Source organism: Teleopsis dalmanni, chromosome 1 (assembly GCF_002237135.1).
Source record: "Teleopsis dalmanni isolate 2A chromosome 1, ASM223713v2, whole genome shotgun sequence".
Taxonomy (NCBI): Eukaryota; Metazoa; Arthropoda; class Insecta; order Diptera; family Diopsidae; genus Teleopsis; species Teleopsis dalmanni.
The window spans coordinates 104,428,427-104,437,779 of NC_051846.1; positions in this window are offsets into that span (position 1 = coordinate 104,428,427).

Here is a 9,353-nt window from a genome sequence, read left to right on the forward strand (position 1 = left end):
AGATGGTACCGCAACAACCATAAACCTTGGCCCCTCTGGTCAAGCTTCAAGGAAGATTTTTTAAAATTCTTCATATCATGTAGATATTTCGAAAACTTAGAAAATGAGGTACGAACACGACTACAAAAGACAAAAGAAAGTTTCAAGGATTACTCACTTGACATCATAAATCTAATGCGACACACTGACATGGATCCAGATTCGCAATTGGAGCGGGTGTATCGAAACATGAAGGCAGACTACCGGATGTACATTAAACGTTCAGAGTTTACAAGCCTAAATGAATTAACAACACTTGCCGATGACTTCGAAGAACTAAGTACAGAACAGGATAAAGTGAGTCGTCAACGTGTTCGAGAAGTGAACGTAGGGCGCATAGTAGTCGAGTCCCCTCAGGTAATGGTGCTACAAAATACAATGAGAAGCATACCCAATATGCCTGAACGGGATAACGTTATTCATAGTCCAAACTCTGAGTCATCCATTCCTCATCAGAAACCAAGTAATCAGCCTCAGAACCAATCAACCACTAAGCAAGCAACAGCATTTATAACTAGAAATGTGACTTCAGCATCACTACCAAAGTCAAGCATAACGACACAACGCGTACAACCTCGAGATTATTTAAAAGCCCAGCAAGAAAATCCACAAGAGCAGACACCTTGTAGGTGCTTAGTACCACCGCGTCAGCGAAGTTCAAAACTCATCACAGAGTCGAAAAGTCAGAGTCCAGATGTACAGCGTCAGAAAAATTTAAAACTCATCACAGAGTCGAAAAGTCGGAGTCCAGATGTACCACGTCTACGAAATTTAAAACTCATCACAGAGTCGAAAAGTCAGAGTTCAGAAGTACCGCGTCAGCGAAGTTTAAAACTCATCACAGAGTCGAAAAGTCAGAGTCCAGATGTACCACGTCTGCGAAATTCAAAACTCATCACAGAGTCGAAAAGTCAGAGTCCAGATATACCACGTCTACGAAATTTAAAACTCATCACAGAGTCGAAAAGTCAGAGTCCAGAAGTACCGCGTCAGCGAAGTTTAAAACTCATCACAGAGTCGAAAAGTCAGAGTCCAGATGTACCACGTCTGTGAAATTCAAAACTCATCACAGAGTCGAAAAGTCAGAGTCCAGAAGTACCGCGTCAGCGAAGTTTAAAACTCATCACAGAGTCGAAAAGTCAGAGTCCAGATGTACCACGTCAGCGAAGTTTAAAACTCATCACAGAGTCGAAAAGTCTGAGTCCAGATGTACAGCGTCAGAAAAATTTAAAACTCATCACAGAGTCGAAAAGTCTGAGTGCAGATGTACCGCGTCAGCGAAGTTTAAAACTCATCACAGAGTCGAAGAGTCAGAGTCCAGATGTACCACGTGAGCAGGATTATGATTACACCAGTACACATCAAGATGAATTCCTCAAAGTTTTTAGGAATCCTAGAAAGCGGACACGAAACCATTCAACGAAGTAGTCCAGTTCAAATCCCCCGAAGAAGGAGGGAAATGTAAGGACGGAATTTTGTACAAATTCCGCCCTACATAAAACTTATATAATTTTGTTACTAAAAAGCGTCTGGATAAAACTCGATTTATATATTTGAAACAACAAACACCGCGAACATCCACACGCACGATCAACATAGCGAACATCCATACGCACGATCAACACAGCGAACACCCACACGCACGAAAATTAAACTTGTGCGGTTGTGCGTTCAATTAAGCAAAGCAAAGTGTCGTACATAAATAGCGGAGATTTTATATGAAAAATCACTTAGCACCGGCACACCGAAGTGAGTAGTACTCTACTCCAGCGCTAAGTCTTTTTTTTAGAAGCTCATGGTGTTTCGACGCTAAGGCTTAATAAATCAGTAGAAGTAGATTATAAACGCCATTGATGTTTTGACGTCTTTGGCTAAAACCTAATTGCGTAGCTTTGAAAAAAAAACCCTTTAATGTTCTGACGTCTTTGGGTAAAAATTATTGAATAGATTTTATAAACGCCTTTGATGTTTTGACGTCTTTGGCTAGAAACTAATTACGTAGATTTGGAAAAAACCCTTTGCTGTTCTGACGTCTTTGGATAAAACTTACTGAGTAGAATCAAGACTAGAATAAGTTATTTAAAAAAACTTTAAATAAATTTTAAATAATAAAAACAAACGGTCTTTTAATTCTCATTGGTTTACCAGCTTCGAACTAGTCAATAAAACAAATTTATTGCAACGACCCGGACCGCGACTGAGTAATACCTCAGCAAATTAAAACGACGAATCCGTGTCGTTACAATCTGCTAGTTCATTACCTTCAATATTGCTATGTCCAAGTATTCGAAAAGTACTATGTCCAGCAAAGAGAGACCTTATGGTGCTTGATGCTCATCAGTAAATCACGACATTTTAATACTATCTTGGAACTTAGATTCAATTGCTTTCAGTGCGGTCTATCTACAAAAATCGTGATATTCGAAGGACGAATTGTACTTTGTTGTCCAATGTTGACCTCTTTTTCGATAGCATAAATCTCGCCGTGAAAGACGCTGTAAGTATCAGGGATTCGGTAGCACTGTCTTATCTGCATATCTTTCGAGAAGATACCTGCTCCCGTTCCTTCTTTGAGCCATCTGCGCAGATAGTAACTGTAGAGTTACCGGTCACAGATCCAAGCTCCCAGCTATCTCTGGTTAGATAAAGAGTGAGAACCCACTAATGAAGTTATTTTTCTCAAAGAACCTTATTGATTTCGTGACCGAAGAGATAACAAATTTTTTTGATCGTTTTTGCCTATCTAATAGTTTTATCAGTTTCGATCCTTCGCCATGGATGGACACGCAATATTATAGAGATGCACTTGAATTCTGTGCCGGACTTTATATGATAAATGATTGTATAGAAAAACGAATTACGCTTATGATGAATTATAATTCGACAAAATATGAAGAGGAAAAACAATATGATTTGCAAGTAGTCGAACATTATCATAAAAATTATCCTTCACATATCCTACACATATCCTAACATAATAAACACAATATATTAATTACTGAAAAAAAGGGTTTTTTTGAAATTATAATTTTTTATAAATAGTTAACTAAATCGTAGCATATACCTATTACGTAATTGTGCATGCCAGCTAAAAGGTATGAAATAGAAAACAGAGCACAGTCGCTCAACTAATTATTGTGTTTTGCGCATAATTTTTAACCGATTTTGCTCATCAATATCTTATTAAAAAGATATTTTAATTATCTATCAAATGAATATATATTAATAACTGTTGAAACAAGTAACAAAGATAAAAAATGACCTTGAATTGAAAAATTTCTGTTTTTTGTACTGAAAACCCAACTTTGCTCGAGTGGCGCAACGTAATTTTTAATCCTATTGCTCCAAAACTTTGGGAATATAATTTTTTTGGTCGATGGCATATTCCTAGGGGGTGCGCTCATTAAAAATCGAATTTTAGTTTTTCTGAGCCACCCAAGTGTCATATATTATAATATACTTAATATATCATAATCATAATTATACGTAATATATCATAGTCATAATTTTACATAACTATATTATAATATGTGTGTGAACCACATCTAATTTTAATTATACTCTAAGATTCTCTTCTTATTTTTTAAGACAATTACTATAATTTTAGACCTTAAGTTTTTTGAGAAAGAAATGCGTTTTCATTTGTAAATAGCAAAAAATGAATGCAATAAGAAACATTGGAACGTCGAGGCCGCCATAATAAACGAATCTATAAGCGCTACTTACCAGGAAAAAATTTTAAATAAACTAGAAGAAAATAATGAAACGATAAGAGAATCAAACGTAACAGTAAGCTGGCGGGGCATTAAACAGTTCATACTTAGCACAGCAAACGAAACTCACTCCACCAATGAATGGTTTGATTAAAAATGCAGAGATTATCAAAGCAAAAAACGATGCAAGAAAAATATACATTGAAAATGAAACCTGTCAGAATTTGCTTACATATGAAGAAAAAAGAAAAGAAGCCAAAAACAGAATACGAAAAGAGATTTTCTGTGAAAAGAACTAGAAAGCATTGAACAAGATTTTCTAACAAATCAAACAAGATCAATGTACCGCAGTACACGAAAACATACACGCATATTCCAACCGCACTTAACAGCTTGTAAAAATAAAAATAGTGAATTAATCAGTGATAGAAAAGATGTTTTAAATATTTGGAAAAACCATTTCAGCGATCTGTTGAATAGCAATGAAGTCGAAGCCCCTAGTGATACCGTATGGACAGTAGAAAATATGCTAGAGGAACCTATACTTGAGGACACGAAACGAGCAATAGAGAAGTTAAAAAGCTTTAAATCGTGTGGAGAAGATTCTATAAACGTTGAGCTGATCAAATACGCCCGAGAAGAGCTTCACAAGCAGATACATGAATTGTCAGAAATGCCAGAAATGCCAGAAGAATGGTATATAAGCTTAATAGTTCCTATCTATAAAAAAGGCGACAAAACGAACTGTGCTAACTACAGAGGTATATCTCTTCTTAATGTTTGGTATAAAATAACATATTTTCGAACATATTATATAAAAAACTAAACATGTACGCAGAAGAAATACTGGGAGATTATCAATGTGGTTTTAAAACCGGTAGCTCAACAACAAACCAATGCTTCGTCATGTCACATTTTAAACAAGCCTTCGATAAGCTCAACAGAAAATATATTGATTAGTATTTAAAAAAACTTGGTATACCGCAAAAATACATTAACTTAATTAATATGACTCTAATGCATGCAAACACTAAAATAATCCTGAATGGTGAACTTTCAGACAAATTTGGAACCAAATCTGGCGTACGTCAAGGTGATTCTCTATCGATGCTCCTGTTCAATCTGACTCTACATGCAGTTATCAACAAAATAGATGAAGATGGTACAATATTTTATAAATTTACATAAATAAGCGCCTATGCTGACGAAGTCGTCATTATTGCAAGAAACAAGGAATATCTTCAAAGGGTTATCATACAACTAGACCAAGCTACAAAACAAACAGGCCTCAGAATAAACGAAGGAAGGACTAAATACATGACAAGATTTCCCCAAGATGGTCACATCAGAATAGGCAGTTACAATTTCGAGTCTATAAACGAGTTTAAATATCTAGGCGTAGTTCTCAGCACAAGTAAAGATGCGACTTTTGCATTACAAGATCGTATTCAAACAGCTAACATAGCATATTTTGCCCACATGAAGCTTATGAAGTCAACGTTACTATCAAAGGAATAAAAGTTGCGCATATATAAAATTGTCATTAGACCGGTTCTTATCTACGGCTGCGATACATGGGTCCTTAAATCCAGTGACAACAACCTTCTCCTGAAATTCGAAAGAAACATACTCAGGAAAATATTTGGCCCGGTGTGCAAGAAAACGGCGTCGTTATACCGTTGTAAGGACGGAATTTTGTACAAATTTCCGTCCTTCATAAACCTATAACTTTTAGTAAAAAAATCAAAGAAAATAATATTACAATGCAGTAATTTCGTCTACCTAAAAATTTATTTATATATGGTAAACAAAACCAGCAGCGAACATCCACACGCACGGCAAGCACAGCAAAGCCAGCAGCGAATAACCACACGCACGACAAGCACAGCAAAGCCAGTAGCGAACATCCACACGCACAGCCAGCACAAATCGAAGCCAAACACGCGGGATTACACTTGTGCGGTTGTGCGTGCAAATAATAATTGCATATAAATAGACGAGACTTTGTATGCAAGATCACTTAGCACCAACATACCGAAGCGAGTAGACCTCTACTCCAGCGCTAAGTCCCCTTTTTAGAAGTCCATAGTGTTTTGATGCTAAGGCTAAATAAATCCGTAGAGCTTATTGAGTAGAATTTTATAACGCCTCTGATGTTCTGACGTCTTTGGCTAAAAACGCATTGAGTAGATTTTTATAACGCCTCTGATGTTCTGACGTCTTTGGCTAGAACGCATTGAGTAGATTCATTGGCCAGAAGTAGAGTCAAGCTTTAAATAAATTATTTTGGAAACTTTTAATAAATAAAGTTTGAAATAAAAGAAATCACACGGCTTTTAACTTTCCTCTCATTGGTTTACCAGCTTCGAACTGGTCAATAAACAAATTTATTGCGACGACCCGGACCGCGACTGTGATACCTCAGCAAAAACTAAACGAGCAATCCGTGTCGTTACACCGTATACGATTACGGTAAAATGACGAATTGAATATCTTGAACGAAGGCCGAACTATACAACGATGCATATAAGCCCAAAGATTGAGCTGGTATGGACACGTCCTACGAATGAGTTACGAAAGAATGACTAAGAAAATTTTCGAGACAAAGCCAGAGGGGAGTAGAAAAAGAGGGCGACTGATACGAAGATGGTTACAAGATGTAGAAGACAACATATGAACAATGAGAATAACACAACACAGAAAGAAAGCGAAATGCAGAGAAGAATGGAGGCGTATTGTAGATGAGGCAATGGTCCCTCCTGGACTATGATGCCAAAATAATGATGATGACGCTTAGCCAATTTTTTTGCTATGTTGTTTGTGCACTGCATTGATTTTTATTTTGTTTGTTTTTTGTTACTGTTGTTTTCAATCGAAGGTTTAACTGTTGATTAAATGGCTCGGCTTCGTTTTAATTTTTATTGATTTATGTTTAAATGATTATTTATTTTTGTTAGCATTACTTTTTTTTATGTTTTGCACTAATTTACTGGTTATTGGACAAACTGTTGATTTCAACAGTGATGGGATGCTGTTTGTTTTAGATGATGTTGTTTTTGTTTGTACAGAGTTTACTGACGTTATTGGGTAAGAAGAAGTTGAGGTTACTGTTGTAATTGATGAGAAAGTTGATGTTGTTGTTGTAGTGGTAATTTTTGCAGAGGTAGGCATGTTTGAACAGAATATATTTGTTGAAAAGGCATTTGTTGGAGTTGAACATTGTTCGCTCCAAGAAAGGTTTTTGTTTGCTTTTTCCATTACAGGTAAAGCGGGAAAAGTTTGCCTGCGCTCTAATGGCTGCGAGCACTCCACCGGCATTTCAATATTACTTGAAATGTTTATTGTTTTTAATTTTATTTATTTAGTTTAATTATTTAGCAAAAAATTTAGTAGAAATACATTATTAGAGTACAGGATTACACAATTACACATAGAAGAAAGTTTCAATATATGTAGTATTTGGTCGATATGCAACACTTCCTTAGATAATTATATTTCTTACATAATTATTTGGAGATTTTTCGGCTTTATATGCTGTTGCCTTTAGCTGTATTTTAATGAGTGTGATGAAAGATAAGTAAACAAATTCAACAGCATCGTTTTGCAAATTAAATTTACTTTTCCAAAAAAAAAACAGTTAGGGTGTTCACAGGGCACTGGTTATCGGGTTATGTACTTATGTGAGCAACAACAAAATACACTGAATAAAAATAAACAACTTTGCGCGAGTCCTGCCTATGTTTACAAATTTATGTGGTTTTGTGGTTATTTGTAGTATTGAAAAATAATATAAAATTTAAGCAAATGGCATCACAAAAAAGATTAACTTCACCGAATGGCACCACGAATTTCAAATTGGCATCACTAACATTTGCAGATGGTTTTGTTTGTAAACAAATATTTAAATTTTGCAAAAGTTAGTAAAAATGGTCTATCCGAAATAAAAATCATCCTTCGTTGAAACAACTTAAAATATTATCTCGCCAATGACTGGAGTTCGGCACACTTAGTTCATCCCCTCGTCGAAAAGATATGACTGCTCTTACAACCTCCTGTAGTTCATCCATTCTTTCATCTATCAAAGCGTGCCACTGGTTGAAGTGCACCGTGTCTATAAATGGAAAAAACTTTGATTTTTGCAGCTTTTAAGCTTTAAAAGACATACATACCAAATTCAAGATCTTTAATAGCTGCATTTATTTTCAAGTCAATAATTTGATTTTTTATACTCTTTTAAAGCATTTTGTGTACAATTGATTTTAAAATTTACATTGAAATTTTTTTGTACTAACAACAAAAACAAAGAACAGCTGATTGTAAAAAAATAAACAGAGAACCTACGTAAAAGTCTGTTCACAGTGCTCACAGGTTATTTTTCATTTTATCACCACATATCCCGTGCCCCGTGGACACCCTTAGTATTTTAAATTTACAGAAATTACAATTTTCTCCCTAAAATCGGGCACCAATTCGTCAGCTTTAGCTTTAGATTCAATAGCTCAATTGATTATAACCATTTTCGGATCATTTCACACGCTTTTTCAGTTCAATACATTAAAAGTCAAAGAGCAGTTTAAAAGTGCGCGGGTTATGTCATTGGCTTCGCCAACACTTCACAATATTCCAATTAATTGGTATATGTGATCAAATTTTTCTATTAATAATAAATTGTAAAATTCGACAGTATATGTCTCATAAGTGTCCCAAATAATTATCTATCCTACGGTACATTTCCCATATTACCAAATTTACTTAATATTGAAATTTTCCAAACATCAATTACAAAACGTAATTCTTTGTAACTGTTCTAGTTGCAGAACCATTAAAGTATCGAAATTAAAGCATTAAAGTATCCTCTAAATAAGCAAAATAAGATTTCCAAATTTTCAAATTTCATTATTCAGAATTCAAATTTCTATCTAAATCATTAAAACATTGAAACAATATTTTAATTCATAGCAATTTATATTACAAAATCTATTGCATTTGGGCATTTCTCAAACTGCATCAGCATTTAACATAAACAATGCAATGACCCTCATTTGTCAACAGGTTACCAAATTTTTATTGTTACCTTTCATCCACTTTCGCCAATTATGAATTGTAAGTAGTATGTTATATAAGATATTGTAGTGGACCTACCTCACTTACTTCTTAGCCACTTAACATTACTCATAAATAATAATAACAAGCAGATTTATGAATTGGTTGCACTTCATGCATACCGTACAAGAAGCATAAGCAAAGCGACATAAACAAAAGAGTTTCGTATTACCAACGAAAGTATTGCCACACACTGTTCCAATTGCTGAACACATGTTACAATATTTTCAATAGTAATATTTCCTATATTGCAATAGATATGTGCAAACAATATTGTCAATGCACTCTAATAATAACTTTGACGTTTGACCTAAATGAGCAAACAGTGTAGTTGCTATGCAATGCATTCTGCAAGGTCAGCAATCACTTTGATTGGCTGCGGTTATACTTTTCCAGGTTTTGTCTGGAATAAAGAGGCGGAGTCATGAGATCGCTATAATCTAGAAAAATGTATAAATACCCAAACTATTGTTCAATAAAATCAAGAATATACTTATG